The 17,172-nt window shown below is 47.5% G+C and overlaps 3 non-coding genes and 1 pseudogene across 3 annotated transcripts; all 4 read left to right on the top strand.

Moving 5' to 3' along the window:
- The first annotated feature begins 4,007 nt into the window (after positions 1-4,007).
- Positions 4,008-4,216, top strand: LOC132118847 (U2 spliceosomal RNA; annotated as a pseudogene).
- Positions 4,217-4,568: 352 nt separating this feature from the next.
- Positions 4,569-4,732, top strand: LOC132118748 (U1 spliceosomal RNA). The gene has a single exon (XR_009425975.1). It is a non-coding gene; the product is annotated as a U1 spliceosomal RNA (small nuclear RNA).
- A 3,833-nt stretch (positions 4,733-8,565) lies between these two features.
- On the top strand, positions 8,566-8,756 carry LOC132118794 (U2 spliceosomal RNA). Its single transcript, XR_009426014.1, has one exon. It is a non-coding gene; the product is annotated as a U2 spliceosomal RNA (small nuclear RNA).
- Positions 8,757-9,108: 352 nt separating this feature from the next.
- On the top strand, positions 9,109-9,272 carry LOC132118729 (U1 spliceosomal RNA). Its single transcript, XR_009425957.1, has one exon. It is a non-coding gene; the product is annotated as a U1 spliceosomal RNA (small nuclear RNA).
- The last annotated feature ends 7,900 nt before the right edge of the window (positions 9,273-17,172 follow it).

Genomic DNA, 17,172 nt, shown 5'->3' with positions numbered 1-17,172 from the left:
AGCGGGTGTCACAAGAGTTTTTGTGATTAAAATGAACTTTGTAGTCTTTTAAATAAAATGTTTTAGTTCCTTTTTAAGCTCATGCCTTTTTACCTAATTTATTCACCATGGCCCTCACAATTTCAACAATAAATGTAAGAAGTGTGAGGTCCATGGTCAGAGCACATACTATTTTATCCTTTTTAAAATCTCAAAAGTCAGATGTCTTTTTACTACAAGAGTGTGCCTTACCCTTTTTATCTAGTTACAGGAGGTGGGAGGAGCTATGGACGCCGGGACCCTCCATATGGAGCGGGTCCAACTTTAACAAAAATGATGGAGTGGCGATTTTAATAAATAACCCTCACATCCTGGTGAAGGGGAGCACGGTGGTAAGAGATGGGCGGGCTATTTTAGCGAATATGACTTTTTTAGATAGAGATTTTAAGGTGTTAAATGTGTACGGTTTTACAGGTAAAAACGATAGGTATGAGCTTTTAGAGGAACTGCAGTCCCACATGCTGGGGAGGGTACCATTAGTGGTAGGGGGAGATTTTAACTGTGTTTTAGCCAAAACTGATAGGAAGAGGGTGGGGGCAGACTTTAGGTTTGATAAGACATCAGTTTTAATGCAAAGTTTAGTTAAGGATTTTAAATTAACTGACTGTTTTAAGACTTTGCATCCAAGAGAGGTGGGCTACACCTGGGTCAGTGGTGATGGCACCAACGCCTCTCGCATTGACTACATTTTCGTACGCGATTGCCCGCCGACTGATGCTATATTAACACCCCTATTCTTTTCCGATCACGTTATGCTGTCTTGCACTATTTCCTTCACCACAAAATTGACGGTAGGGGGAGGGATCTGGAAACTGAATTGCTCCCTTTTGCAGGATGAGGAGATAGTTAGTGACTACAGGGAGCAATTCAGTCAGTGGCAGACCCTCCAAGACTTTTTCGATTCACGTGCACAGTGGTGGGAGATGGTGAAACACCGGACGAGACTGTTTTTTAGAAAGAAAGGGATTGGAAAAAAGAACAAAGAAAAGAGACGCATGTTGGGACTGCAAAAAAGATTACAAAGGTATTTCAAGTTTGTTAATGGAGGGTTTGATTTTAATGAAGAATTAAATGAGGTTAAAAAAGAAATGGCTGATTTGGAAAAACAAAGAAACAAAGGGTTGATTTTAAGAAGTAAGGAACAAGATCTGGAGGAAGGTGAAAAATGCACAAGATACTTTTTTAAGAGGATTTTAACAAATAAAGGGGTAATTACTGAATTAAAAAAGGGGGAGAAGGAAGCCAGAAATACAGAAGAGATATTAGAAGAAGTAGAAAGATTTTATACAGATTTATACAACAAAAAAGAGATAACAGAGGAAGCCATAGAAAATATTTTGGGAAATTTAGAAAAGAAAATTGATAATGAGTGTGCTATTTTAACCCAAGATTTTACTCTTTTAGAGCTTACAAAATGTATGAAGGATTTTAAAACTGGTAAGTCGCCGGGAAGTGATGGCCTTCCCGTGGAATTTTATTCAAAATTTTGGGACATTTTAGCACCAGAACTTTTAATGGTTTTTAAGGACTTTGATAGACTGGACCGACTCCCTGACAGTTTTAGACTAGGAATTGTTTCACTTTTGCATAAAAAAGGAGATAGGACAGATTTAAAAACGTGGAGACCAATCAGCCTTTTAAATTGGGATTGCAAACTTTTTAGCAAGCTTTTAGCTAAACGCATGTCCCTGTTTTTAAAGGATGTGATCCACCCGGATCAAGCATGTGCTGTGCCCGGGAAGAGGATCACGGACAGTCTGATATTGATCCGAGACACCATCTGTTTTGCGAGAGACAGAAACATTGGCCTAATAGTGGTAAATTTAGATTTTGAAAAAGCTTTTGATCGGGTCTCGCACCAGTACCTATTGCAGGTACTGGAGAAAATGGGCTTCCCAGGGAGGTTTTTAGCATGGGTGGGATTGCTGTATAATGATATAACCAGCAAAATTCTTGTAAATGGGCATTTAACAAAAGCTGTTAACATTCACAGCGGCGTCCGTCAAGGGTGCCCGTTATCCCCGCTCTTGTATGTGGCATGCATTGAGCCATTGGCACAGCTTTTGAGAAGGGACCAACGGATCGCAGGATTTAAGCTACCAGGAGGTTTGATAGCAAAATGTGTTTTATACATGGACGATGTGACAATTTTAACGACTGACTTTTTATCTGTCCGAAGAGCTTTGGAACTTACAGATTCTTATGGACGGGCCTCTGGCTCCAAATTAAACAGAAACAAGTCAGAGGCCCAGCTCTTCGGACAGTGGGGCGACATAGACGTGGGAGGACTGGAAGTGACTCTAAGAAATGATAATATAAAAATTCTAGGCATAAAATTTGATAAGGAGGGGGGTGGACAAGGTAATTGGACCAATGCTTTAGGGAAAGTAAGACAGCGACTGGGTTTGTGGGGACTAAGGACTTTGACGATGGAGGGAAAGATTTTAGTTTTTAAAGCTGTGATTTTACCTCTGTTTTTATTGTTGTGCTCTGTTTTTACCCCCCCCAGGTCCTTCATTTTAGCAGTGGAACGTGCTGTCTTTTATTTTCTCTGGGGATCCAGGTGGGAGAGAATAAAGAGAGAAACAGTCAAGAAAAGAAAGGAAAACGGAGGCAAAGGACTGCCAGACCTAAGCCTTTTTTTAGGGAGTCATTTTACAGGATTACATTTTAAGTATGCCACGGCCCCATCCAGTGATAAGACCGCAGCAATAGTGAAGTTTTGGATGGGGTCGTACTTACGCTACCTAAAAATTTTAACCGTAGATCTTAGAACCCCAGTGTCTTTTAACTTGCCAAAAGAATATGCATTTATTAATTTTTTTTTAAAGAAACATGACCTAGAACGAGAAAATGTGGACATTTTAAAAGACCATAAAAAGATTATCTCTGTTGTGCAGGACCGGGAGAAGGTGAGCCGAGTTCCAGGGCTAACTGAGAGCGAATCCAAAACAGTGTGGAGAAACGCAGCCCACCCCGCTCTTTGGAACCGGCAAAAAGACCTGATGTGGATGGTGGCCCATGAGATCCTACCAACCAGGGCGGTTATGCACTCCCGCGGCATGGCCGCCAACGCAAAGTGCCCACGGCTCGGGTGTAATCAGGAAGAGACCGTGCGGCACGTCCTCTGGGAGTGCGGTGCTGCACGGGACCGGTGGACCGCGACCGGCCCCCTGGTTTTCCCATGCCTGCCAGCGGGTGGGGTCCAGATGGACTATAATCTCGCCGTCCTAGGGGTGGGCCGGAGGATAAAGGATTTAACATCAAAACAGTTCACAACACTCTGGTTCACCCTGAATGCTATAAAGCATGCAATCTGGACTGCCAGAAACCTGCTGGTGGGGAAACGGGTGATGGTGCCCCTCCAAGCCACTGTAAGGATGGTGGAGAACATGCTGCAGGGGCACCGCGCCCAATCATTCAGAGCGGGGGCCGGGGTTGCCACTGAGAGAGTCCCGGCCACCACCGACCCTGGTTGCCCGTAGATGTACCTTCACCACTTCCGGCTACGGGAGCAGCGGGCCAGAGAGTACGGATCTCCTCTGGGTCACTGAAGCTGGGTTTGATTGCCTGGGACCGAAGAGTGGGAGAGGCCCAAATTGAAAGATTACCTCCCCGATCAAGCACAATAGAGCCCCCCTTTTTTTTTTTTTTTTTTACATAGTTTTATTTTGGCTTTTAAAACACACTGAAAGCACTTTAAAGGAAAATAAAAATGTATGTAAAAGAACAATTCATCAATGTGTAACCTTATAACCCCTCTTTTTTTTTTTTTTCTTCCCTTATGGTCATTTCAATTACTTTGTCTGTATCTTAACATAAGGCATGTCTTGGAGATCCAGGATTTTAGTGGTGTGTTAACCGTCATTGGAACGATTGTTTTTTAATTTTTTATTTTATTTTTTTTTACTCATACCTGCATGTGAACATATATGTTGTATTTTATCTATTACTTGACGTACTGTTGTACCACTTTTGATTAAATATCAATAAAACCAGTCAAAAAAAAAAAAAAAAAAAAAAATCTGTTCTTATCAGTTTAATATCTGATACGTCCCCCATCCGGGGACTACATATTAAATGGATTTTTAGATCACGGAGCTGGAGCCGGGGCTTGCTCCGTCCATTCCATGCATCGGCCTGGTATTGCAGTGTCTCCAGGAACGGTGTGCTTTCCCTTTTTCGGGAATGCCATTTATTGTGACGAATAGCAGTGCAAGTAATGAGGTCTGCCTTTGCAGGTCCTGTGGTTTATAGCGGACTCTCTTCTGAGGCACCCCCCTGAGGTGTTGGACTCTTCCACTAACGATGCTCCCACCTGAGGTCTCGGAGTCTTTCACTGACGAGGTGATATATCGAATTCGGTGTGTTTGGTTAAAGGGAGTCAACTAAAACCAGCGTTGGGAAGCAGTTTCCAGGCCAGTAATGGAAGTCGCCCATCCTTCCTTTGTTGGGGTTTACGGAGGGCTAACCGTTGGTGAGGATGGTAGAGACGCAAATTGTACCTCTGGCTGGCCGCCTGGGTCTTCATACTTACCTGGCAGGGGAGACACCATGATCAAGAAGGCGGTTCACCCAGAGCGAGGCTTGTACATTGCACTATGGCCATGCTGACCCCTGCGAATTCCCCAAATGTGGGAATCTCGACTGCATAATTTATGGTAGTGGGAGACTGCGTTCGCGCTCTCCCCTGAATTAACTGGTGAAACAAAGCAGAAAGATCTATCTCAGTTACTTTTTAGTTTCAGAATGATGAGTCCTGCCACATGCTGGGTATGTGTTTTGAGCTCATGAAACAAAATCATTTACGCTCTTGAAATACCGGTCCCTGGTGTGTGGTTTAGTTCGAATTTTGCACAGACCTCACTTTGCAAGTCGATTGGATTGACAGCAGCCTAGCTGTAGCTGTCTCCATGTTTGTTTTTCGTTGTGCTTTTTCAAATCATATTAGTTCTTTTCCGCTTACAGCGCCACCTAGTGGCCTGTCGCAGCGCCCTTTTACACCTGACCGCTGACTGAGCCCCTGCACAGGTGTGCCGATTTGGGTGAAGGGATCTCACTCCTTCCTGGAGTTATAGCCATTTGAGCCACCTCGGCCACACCACCTTGGCACGTTTTGAGGTCCCCTCGCCAAGGTGAATGGAAATTTCCACTTTTTTTGGATGATTATTGACAGTCAGACTCCAGAGAAGCATTCTGTGCTGATCTGGGTGGGACTGGGCCAAATACCTGCCACTAGTTTGCAAAAGAAGGTTTTCGACAAAATCCCAAATACCCGAAAATTTCGTCAGACCGACGAGCCAATCTGAGACCTGCATCTCGTTCGGCTCGAGCCAAGGATTCCGATGACATAAGGCACATGGCTCTGCGACGAACCGTTTGGGAGTTATGAGCGATGCCGTACTCTCTGTCGCCGCAGAGCCAGCGTCAGGCCGATCGGGGCGAGGCCCGGTGACGTTGCAGACGGGGGAGGGTACTACCATCACACAGCGTTTCAGGTGTTTCCATCTTTGTTTGATGGTCCTTTTACATTTCAATTTTCTTATTTTTCCGCTTACAGCGCCACCTAGTGGCCTGTCGCAGCGCCCTTTTACACCTGACCGCTGACTGAGCCCCTGCACAGGTGTGCCGATTTGGGTGAAGGGATCTCACTCCTTCCTGGAGTTATAGCCATTTGAGCCACCTCGGCCACACCACCTTGGCACGTTTTGAGGTCCCCTCGCCAAGGTGAATGGAAATTTCCACTTTTTTTGGATGATTATTGACAGTCAGACTCCAGAGAAGCATTCTGTGCTGATCTGGGTGGGACTGGGCCAAATACCTGCCGCTAGTTTGCAAAAGAAGGTTTTCGACAAAATCCCAAATACCCGAAAATTTCGTCAGAGCGACGAGCCAATCTGAGACCTGCATCTCGTTCGGCTCGAGCCAAGGATTCCGATGACATAAGGCACGTGGCTTTGCGACGAACCGTTTGGGAGTTACGAGCGATGCCGTACTCTCTGTCGCCGCAGAGCCAGCGTCAGGCCGATCGGGGCGAGGCCCGGTGACGTTGCAGACGGGGGAGGGTACTACCATCACACAGCGTTTCAGGTGTTTCCATCTTTGTTTGATGGTCCTTTTACATTTCAATTTTCTTATTTTTCCGCTTACAGCGCCACCTAGTGGCCTGTCGCAGCGCCCTTTTACACCTGACCGCTGACTGAGCCCCTGCACAGGTGTGCCGATTTGGGTGAAGGGATCTCACTCCTTCCTGGAGTTATAGAATTTGAGCCACCTCGGCCACACCACCTTGGCACGTTTTGAGGTCCCCTCGCCAAGGTGAATGGAAATTTCCACTTTTTTTGGATGATTATTGACAGTCAGACTCCAGAGAAGCATTCTGTGCTGATCTGGGTGGGACTGGGCCAAATACCTGCCGCTAGTTTGCAAAAGAAGGTTTTCGACAAAATCCCAAATACCCGAAAATTTCGTCAGAGCGACGAGCCAATCTGAGACCTGCATCTCGTTCGGCTCGAGCCAAGGATTCCGATGACATAAGGCACGTGGCTTTGCGACGAACCGTTTGGGAGTTACGAGCGATGCCGTACTCTCTGTCGCCGCAGAGCCAGCGTCAGGCCGATCGGGGCGAGGCCCGGTGACGTTGCAGACGGGGGAGGGTACTACCATCACACAGCGTTTCAGGTGTTTCCATCTTTGTTTGATGGTCCTTTTACATTTCAATTTTCTTATTTTTCCGCTTACAGCGCCACCTAGTGGCCTGTCGCAGCGCCCTTTTACACCTGACCGCTGACTGAGCCCCTGCACAGGTGTGCCGATTTGGGTGAAGGGATCTCACTCCTTCCTGGAGTTATAGAATTTGAGCCACCTCGGCCACACCACCTTGGCACGTTTTGAGGTCCCCTCGCCAAGGTGAATGGAAATTTCCACTTTTTTTGGATGATTATTGACAGTCAGACTCCAGAGAAGCATTCTGTGCTGATCTGGGTGGGACTGGGCCAAATACCTGCCGCTAGTTTGCAAAAGAAGGTTTTCGACAAAATCCCAAATACCCGAAAATTTCGTCAGAGCGACGAGCCAATCTGAGACCTGCATCTCGTTCGGCTCGAGCCAAGGATTCCGATGACATAAGGCACGTGGCTCTGCGACGAACCGTTTGGGAGTTACGAGCGATGCCGTACTCTCTGTCGCAGCAGAGCCAGCGTCAGGCCGATCGGGGCGAGGCCCGGTGACGTTGCAGACGGGGGAGGGTACTACCATCACACAGCGTTTCAGGTGTTTCCATCTTTGTTTGATGGTCCTTTTACATTTCATTTTTTTATTTTTCCGCTTACAGCGCCACCTAGTGGCCTGTCGCAGCGCCCTTTTACACCTGACCGCTGACTGAGCCCCTGCACAGGTGTGCCGATTTGGGTGAAGGGATCTCACTCCTTCCTGGAGTTATAGCCATTTGAGCCACCTCGGACACACCACCTTGGCACGTTTTGAGGTCCCCTCGCCAAGGTGAATGGAAATTTCCACTTTTTTTGGATGATTATTGACAGTCAGACTCCAGAGAAGCATTCTGTGCTGATCTGGGTGGGACTGGGCCAAATACCTGCCGCTAGTTTGCAAAAGAAGGTTTTCGAAAAAAATCCCAAATACCCGAAAATTTCGTCAGAGCGACGAGCCAATCTGAGACCTGCATCTCGTTCGGCTCGAGCCAAGGATTCCGATGACATAAGGCACGTGGCTTTGCGACGAACCGTTTGGGAGTTACGAGCGATGCCGTACTCTCTGTCGCTGCAGAGCCAGCGTCAGGCCGATCGGGGCGAGGCCCGGTGACGTTGCAGACGGGGGAGGGTACTACCATCACACAGCGTTTCAGGTGTTTCCATCTTTGTTTGATGGTCCTTTTACATTTCATTTTCCTTATTTTTCCGCTTACAGCGCCACCTAGTGGCCTGTCGCAGCGCCCTTTTACACCTGACCGCTGACTGAGCCCCTGCACAGGTGTGCCGATTTGGGTGAAGGGATCTCACTCCTTCCTGGAGTTATAGCCATTTGAGCCACCTCGGCCACACCACCTTGGCACGTTTTGAGGTCCCCTCGCCAAGGTGAATGGAATTTCCACTTTTTTTGGATGATTATTGACAGTCAGACTCCAGAGAAGCATTCTGTGCTGATCTGGGCGGGACTGGGCCAAATACCTGCCGCTAGTTTGCAAAAGAAGGTTTTCGACAAAATCCCAAATACCCGAAAATTTCGTCAGAGAGACGAGCCAATCTGAGACCTGCATCTCGTTCGGCTCGAGCCAAGGATTCCGATGACATAAAGCACGTGACTTTGCGACGAACCGTTTGGGAGTTACGAGCGATGCCGTACTCTCTGTCGCCGCAGAGCCAGCGTCAGGCCGATCGGGGCGAGGCCCGGTGACGTTGCAGACGGGGGAGGGTACTACCATCACACAGCGTTTCAGGTCTCCCAGACTTACCAAAGCCGAGATGGGCATCGTCGTGTCCGGCTTCTTCCCCGCTGCATCAAATCAACATCGCTTCTCGGCCTTTTGGCTAAGATCAAGTGTAGTATCTGTTCTTATCAGTTTAATATCTGATACGTCCCCCATCCGGGGACTACATATTAAATGGATTTTTAGATCACGGAGCTGGAGCCGGGGCTTGCTCCGTCCATTCCACGCATCGGCCTGGTATTGCAATGTCTCCAGGAACGGTGTGCTTTCCCTTTTTCGGGAATGCCATTTATTGTGACGAATAGCAGAGCAAGTAATGAGGTCTGCCTTTGCAGGTCCTGTGGTTTATTGCGGACTCTCTTCTGAGGCACCCCCCTGAGGTGTTGGATTCTTCCACTAACGATGCTCCCACCTGAGGTCTCGGAGTCTTTCACTGACGAGGTGATGTATCGAATTCGGTGTGTTTGGTTAAAAGGAGTCAACTAAAACCAGCGTTGGGAAGCAGTTTCCAGGCCAGTAATGGAAGTCGCCCATCCTTCCTTTGTTGGGGTTTACGGAGGGCTAACCGTTGGTGAGGATGGTAGAGACGCAAATTGTACCTCTGGCTGGCCGCCTGGGTCTTCATACTTACCTGGCAGGGGAGACACCATGATCAAGAAGGCGGTTCACCCAGGGCGAGGCTTGTCCATTGCACTACGGCCATGCTGACCCCTGCGAATTCCCCAAATGTGGGAATCTCGACTGCATAATTTATAGTAGTGGGGGACTGCGTTCGCGCTCTCCCCTGAATTAACTGGTGAAACAAAGCAGAAAGATCTATCTCAGTTACTTTTTAGTTTCAGAATGATGAGTCCTGCCACATGCTGGGTATGTGTTTTGAGCTCATGAAACAAAATCACTTACGCTCTTGAAATATCGGTCCGTGGTGTGTGGTTTAGTTCGAATTTTGCACAGACCTCACTTTGCAAGTCGATTGGATTGACTGCAGCCTAGCTGTAGCTGTCTCCATGTTTGTTTTTCGTTGTGCTTTTTCAAATCATATTAGTTCTTTTCCGCTTACAGCGCCACCTAGTGGCCTGTCGCAGCGCCCTTTTACACCTGACCGCTGACTGAGCCCCTGCACAGGTGTGCCGATTTGGGTGAAGGGATCTCACTCCTTCCTGGAGTTATAGCCATTTGAGCCACCTCAGCCCCACCACCTTGGCACGTTTTGAGGTCCCCTCGCCAAGGTGAATGGAAATTTCCACTTTTTTTGGATGATTATTGACAGTCAGACTCCAGAGAAGCATTCTGTGCTGATCTGGGTGGGACTGGGCCAAATACCTGCCGCTAGTTTGCAAAAGAAGGTTTTCGACAAAATCCCAAATACCCGAAAATTTCGTCAGAGCGACGAGCCAATCTGAGACCTGCATCTCGTTCGGCTCGAGCCAAGGATTCCGATGACATAAGGCACGTGGCTCTGCGACGAACCGTTTGGGAGTTACGAGCGATGCCGTACTCTCTGTCGCCGCAGAGCCAGCGTCAGGCCGATCGGGGCGAGGCCCGGTGACGTTGCAGACGGGGGAGGGTACTACCATCACACAGCGTTTCAGGTGTTTCCATCTTTGTTTGATGGTCCTTTTACATTTCATTTTTCTTATTTTTCCGCTTACAGCGCCACCTAGTGGCCTGTCGCAGCGCCCTTTTACACCTGACTGCTGACTGAGCCCCTGCACAGGTGTGCCGATTTGGGTGAAGGGATCTCACTCCTTCCTGGAGTTATAGCCATTTGAGCCACCTCGGCCACACCACCTTGGCACGTTTTGAGGTCCCCTCGCCAAGGTGAATGGAAATTTCCACTTTTTTTGGATGATTATTGACAGTCAGACTCCAGAGAAGCATTCTGTGCTGATCTGGGTGGGACTGGGCCAAATACCTGCCACTAGTTTGCAAAAGAAGGTTTTCGACAAAATCCCAAATACCCGAAAATTTCGTCAGAGCGACGAGCCAATCTGAGACCTGCATCTCGTTCGGCTCGAGCCAAGGATTCCGATGACATAAGGCACGTGGCTTTGCGACGAACCGTTTGGGAGTTACGAGCGATGCCGTACTCTCTGTCGCTGCAGAGCCAGCGTCAGGCCGATCGGGGCGAGGCCCGGTGAAGTTGCAGACGGGGGAGGGTACTACCATCACACAGCGTTTCAGGTGTTTCCATCTTTGTTTGATGGTCCTTTTACATTTCATTTTTCTTATTTTTCCGCTTACAGCGCCACCTAGTGGCCTGTCGCAGCGCCCTTTTACACCTGACCGCTGACTGAGCCCCTGCACAGGTGTGCCGATTTGGGTGAAGGGATCTCACTCCTTCCTGGAGTTATAGCCATTTGAGCCACCTCGGCCACACCACCTTGGCACGTTTTGAGGTCCCCTCGCCAAGGTGAATGGAATTTCCACTTTTTTTGGATGATTATTGACAGTCAGACTCCAGAGAAGCATTCTGTGCTGATCTGGGCGGGACTGGGCCAAATACCTGCCGCTAGTTTGCAAAAGAAGGTTTTCGACAAAATCCCAAATACCCGAAAATTTCGTCAGAGCGACGAGCCAATCTGAGACCTGCATCTCGTTCGGCTCGAGCCAAGGATTCCGATGACATAAAGCACGTGGCTTTGCGACGAACCGTTTGGGAGTTACGAGCGATGCCGTACTCTCTGTCGCCGCAGAGCCAGCGTCAGGCCGATCGGGGCGAGGCCCGGTGACGTTGCAGACGGGGGAGGGTACTACCATCACACAGCGTTTCAGGTGTTTCCATCTTTGTTTGATGGTCCTTTTACATTTCATTTTTCTTATTTTTCCGCTTACAGCGCCACCTAGTGGCCTGTCGCAGCGCCCTTTTACACCTGACCGCTGACTGAGCCCCTGCACAGGTGTGCCGATTTGGGTGAAGGGATCTCACTCCTTCCTGGAGTTATAGCCATTTGAGCCACCTCGGCCACACCACCTTGGCACGTTTTGAGGTCCCCTCGCCAAGGTGAATGGAAATTTCCACTTTTTTTGGATGATTATTGACAGTCGGACTCCAGAGAAGCATTCTGTGCTGATCTGGGTGGGACTGGGCCAAATACCTGCCGCTAGTTTGCAAAAGAAGGTTTTCGACAAAATCCCAAATACCCGAAAGTTTCGTCAGAGCGACGAGCCAATCTGAGACTTGCATCTCGTTCGGCTCGAGCCAAGGATTCCGATGACATAAGGCACGTGGCTTTGCGACGAACCGTTTGGGAGTTACGAGCGATGCCGTACTCTCTGTCGCTGCAGAGCCAGCGTCAGGCCGATCGGGGCGAGGCCCAGTGACGTTGCAGACGGGGGAGGGTACTACCATCACACAGCGTTTCAGGTGTTTCCATCTTTGTTTGATTGTCCTTTTACATTTCATTTTTCTTATTTTTCCGCTTACAGCGCCACCTAGTGGCCTGTCGCAGCGCCCTTTTACACCTGACCGCTGACCGAGCCCCTGCACAGGTGTGCCGATTTGGGTGAAGGGATCTCACTCCTTCCTGGAGTTATAGCCATTTGAGCCACCTCGGCCACACCACCTTGGCACGTTTTGAGGTCCCCTCGCCAAGGTGAATGGAATTTCCACTTTTTTTGGATGATTATTGACAGTCAGACTCCAGAGAAGCATTCTGTGCTGATCTGGGCGGGACTGGGCCAAATACCTGCCGCTAGTTTGCAAAAGAATGTTTTCGACAAAATCCCAAATACCCGAAAATTTCGTCAGAGCGACGAGCCAATCTGAGACCTGCATCTCGTTCGGCTCGAGCCAAGGATTCCGATGACATAAAGCACGTGGCTTTGCGACGAACCGTTTGGGAGTTACGAGCGATGCCGTACTCTGTCGCCGCAGAGCCAGCGTCAGGCCGATCGGGGCGAGGCCCGGTGACGTTGCAGACGGGGGAGGGTACTACCATCACACAGCGTTTCAGGTCTCCCAGACTTACCAAAGCCGAGATGGGCATCGTCGTGTCCGGCTTCTTCCCCGCTGCATCAAATCAACATCGCTTCTCGGCCTTTTGGCTAAGATCACGTATCTTGTCGGACGGTTGAGACAGCGATCGCCTCTTGGAGGTTTCCTGACTTGAGATCTTTTTATATCTTGAGTCACACAACTTCGAGAGGTACATTGAATTCTGCTGCTTCGGGCTCCAACAAGTTTTAAGGTAAGGTCTTTTAATTATTTATTTGGTTTTTTATTGTTGTATTTATTGTTGTTTTAAGTTTTAAGGCTGTTGGTGCCTCCATCATGTCGGCTGCCCGTGCCGGCGTGCGGAGGCACCACAGCGTGCGTTTTTTATTCAGGCAGGTTGAGGGGAAGCTCCTTGGAATGTCCCGTATGGACTTTTCAAGGAAGCTGATCCAAAAGACCTTAGCTTTTAGATCTGACGACCTGAATTGTTTGATGACTCTGCCCTTGAACAAAGGATTTGATGTCAGTTTTAAAACCGCTTCCCTGCTTAATGACTTTTGGCAAAGGTTTGATTCAGTTAAAGCCCAGTTCTCCATGTTCACTGTCGAGAAACTTTCGGATAACACACTTAAAACTGTGATTGTCAGGATGTTCAATGAAACAGTGACTGGAGATGATATTTGTGTTTGGTTGGGTAGATTTTGCACTGTTCGAGGCCAGCCTGTCAAAGTGTTGGATGAAGATGGCATTTGGACATGCTCCTGGCGAATTCCCATTAAACAATGGGAAGACGCTGGGGGCTACCAGGGCCTGAAACATCTGCCTTCCATGATTGTGCTCGGAGAGAACAGAGGCTACATACATTATCAAGGAATGCCCAAACTCTGCAGGAAGTGTTGCAGGTTTGGTCATCTCGCTGAAGCATGCCAAGAGTTAATATGTGGGAAGTGTAGAGAAATTGGTCACAGTTTTGATGATTGTACCAATGGCAGACGGTGTAATCTTTGTGGAGAAACAAACCATCTCTACAGAGACTGCCCTAAAAGTTTTGCCAACAAGCTCAAAATGGCCGCCCCACATGGGCAACAAACGAATGAACAAAGGAAAGAGGAGGCGGTCCCTGAGGTTTTGGCGGGAATTTCAAATCCCCTGCCGGCCTCAGGGATTGGGCAGGAAGGAGGAAGTGGGGCGGCCACAGGGGCGGAGTCAGATATTGAACTGGAAAAAGTCACGGAAGGAGAAGTGAGCGAGGAAGAAACAAGCTCTTCCCTAGAAACGGTGTCAGATTTGGTGCAGGAATCCAGTGGGAGTGAATTTGAGTGTTCACTCCCAAATGCTCAAGTGCAAAAAAGACCTGCGGGATCTCCTCTGGTGGAAACAGAGGAGAAAAAAGCTAGGGCAGCACAGCGGCTTGATAGTTCCGATTTGGAAGATCAAGAACGTATGTGGCCCCTAGAATCCCCAAATGAGGTTTCCTTTTTGCACATCAAGCTAAGAACATCGTCGCCTAGGGAGTTACAAGAGGGTTTCTCTGTAGCACCCGATGTGTCGAGCACCTGCTCTCCGGGCCCCAGTTCATCTGGGAGAAAGGAAGAGCAGGTGAAACAAGATAAAACATGATTTTAAGCATATTTTTGTAGTCTTTTAGTCTTCTGTTTAAATGTCTCATACTGTTTTAACCATACTGCTCATGGCCCTCACTATCTCTACCATAAATGTAAGAAGTGTGAGGTCCACCTTGCGAGCACAGAGCATTTTATCCCTTTTAAAGTCTTTTAAGTCAGATTTGTTTTTACTGCAAGAGTGTGCTCTGCCCTTTTTAAGTAACCACAGGAAGTTGGAGGAGATGTGGACCATGGGGCCCTCAATATGGAGTGGCTCTAACTTCAACAAGAATGATGGTGTCGCTATTTTAATAAAAAATTCAAACATCACGGTGAAGGATAGCACTGTGGTGAGGGAAGGGCGGGCTCTTTTAGCAAACCTGACTTTTTTAGGGAGAGATTTTAAGGTTCTTAACGTGTATGGTTTTACAGAAAAAAATGACAGGTATGAGCTTTTAGAAGACCTGCAGCCCCACATGTTAGGCAGGGCTCCCCTAATAGTAGCAGGGGATTTTAACTGTGTTTTATCAAAAACAGATAGGAAGAGAGTAGGAGAAGATTTTAAGGTCGATAAGACATCGGTTTTATTACAAAATTTAGTCAAGGATTTTAAGTTAGTTGACTGTTTTAAACAACTGCATCAAAGAGAGGAGGGCTTCACCTGGTTCAGTGGTGATGGCGCCAGAGCCTCTCGAATTGACTATGTTTTTACAAGGGACTGCCCGCCAACCGATGCAACATTGACCCCTCTCTTTTTTTCTGATCACATGATGCTGTCTTGCACCCTTTCACTTTCCCCGGGTGTGACGGTAGGAGGAGGGATGTGGAAGCTGAACTGTTCCCTATTGGTGGATGAAGAAGTGGTTAGAGAATATAGGGAGCAGTTCAGCCAATGGCAGACCCTCCAAGACTTTTATGAGACACGTGCACAGTGGTGGGAAATGGTAAAGGACCGGACAAGACAGTTTTTTAGGAAGGTAGGGAAAGATAAAAAGAATAGGGAAAAGAGATGCATGATGGGGTTGCAAAAAAGATTACAAAGATATTTTAATCTTTTAAATAATGGTTTTGATTTTAGCCAAGAAATAACAGATGTAAAAAAAGAAATGTCAGTTTTATCTCGTATCCAAAGTAAAGGTGTTATTTTAAGAAGCAAAGAAAGAGAAATAGAGGAAGGTGAAAAGTGTACAAGTTACTTTTTTAAAAAGATAATAACAAGGGGAGGGGCAATAACCAGTGTTAAGGTAGGAGGGAGGGATGCAAACACAACAGAAGAGATTTTAAAAAATGTAGAGGGATTTTATGAGGATTTGTATTGTAAAAAAGATGTACACGACGATACGGCAAGGGAAGTTTTAAATTTTTTAGTCAAGAATGTTAATGGCCAAAATAAGTTTTTATCCCAAGATTTTAATATTTTAGAATTACATAAAGCTCTTAAAGGTTTTAAAAAGGGGAAGTCCCCAGGAGCAGATGGACTTCCCCTAGAGTTTTATCTTACTTTTTGGGATATTTTAGCACATGAATTATTGGCTGTTTTTAACAACTTTGAGACTCTTGACAGACTACCCGACAGTTTTAGGATAGGGATAGTGTCTTTACTGTACAAAAAAGGGGACAGGACTGACTTAAAAAATTGGAGACCAATCACGCTTTTAAATTTCGATGGTAAACTTTTTAGTAAGATTTTAGCGACACGCATGTCGACTGTTTTAGAGGACGTGATCCACCCGGATCAAGCTTCTGCTGTGCCCGGAAGAAAGATAACAGACAACCTAGTGCTGATTAGAGACGCCATCTGTTACGCGAGAGACAGAAATATTCGGCTAGTAGTCCTAAATTTAGATTTTGAAAAAGCATTTGATCGAGTCTCGCACCAGTACCTCTTCCAGGTACTGGATAAAATGGGGTTTCCAGAGAGGTTTATAGCCTGGGTGGGACTGCTGTACAAGGGAATAGTCAGCAAAATTCTAATAAATGGGCATCTTTCCAAAGCTGTGAACATACACAGTGGTGTCCGTCAGGGATGTCCTTTATCTCCTCTTCTGTATGTGGCTTGCATTGAGCCACTGGCACAGATCTTGAGAAGGGACAAATGGATCAAAGGACTGGACGTTCCTGGGACGGGTGGACTGACGGCGACCTGTGCTTTATACATGGACGACGTAACTCTTTTAGCCACGGACCTTTTATCCATACGAAGAGCACTGGACTTGACTGACTGGTACGGTCGGGCCTCGGGCGCCAAACTCAATAGAAACAAGTCCGAGGCCCAGCTCTTCGGGCCGTGGGGAGACGCGGACACAGGAGGACTTGATTTGGTTTTTAAAGACAATGATTTTAAGATTTTAGGCGTTAAATTTGATAAAGACGGAGGTGGACGAGACAACTGGACTGACTTGCTAGGGAAAGCTAGGAAAAGACTGGGGTTTTGGGGACTAAGACAGTTGACAATTGAAGGTAAAATTTTAATTTTTAAATCTGTGATTTTACCTCTGATTTTACTTGTCTGTTCTGTTTTTAGCCCCCCTCGGCGGTTCCTGGTGAGACTGGAGAGGGCGGTGTTTTATTTCCTGTGGGGGTCCAAGTGGGAGCGCCTGAAGAGGGAGACCATCAAGAAAAGGCCAGAGAACGGTGGAAAAGGCCTCCCAGACCCCCATCTGTTTTTAGGCAGCCGCTTCACCGCCCTGCACATTAGTTATGCCATGACCCCATCCAAAGAAAACAAGACGGCTGCAATGGTGCGATTTTGGATGGGGTCTTACCTAAGAACATTGAAAATTTTACCAGTAGACTTGAAAACCCCAGTGTCTTTTAACTTGCCTAAAGAGTACAGTTTTATAAAAAATTTTTTAAAGAAATATCTTTTAGAGAGTGAAGATGTCACCATTTTAACTAAACACAAGTCTCTCATTTCTGTTGTGCAGGACCGGGAACCGGTGAGTCCAGTTCCAGGCCTCACACTAGGTGAGGCCAAACAAGTTTGGAGGAACGCTGCTCACCCCGCTCTCCAGAACAGGCACAAGGATTTATCATGGATGGTGGCTCATGAGATCCTCCCGGTCAGGGCGGTTATGCACTCCAGAGGCATGGCCAAAAACCCCATCTGCCCTCGGTCCGGCTGCAATTCCCCGGAGACCGTCCAC

The sequence above is a fragment of the Carassius carassius genome, chromosome 37, assembly GCF_963082965.1.
Source record: "Carassius carassius chromosome 37, fCarCar2.1, whole genome shotgun sequence".
Lineage (NCBI taxonomy): Eukaryota > Metazoa > Chordata > Actinopteri > Cypriniformes > Cyprinidae > Carassius > Carassius carassius.
The sequence above is the reverse complement of the archived record's forward strand: the minus strand, read 5'-3'. Positions and strand labels throughout refer to the sequence as shown.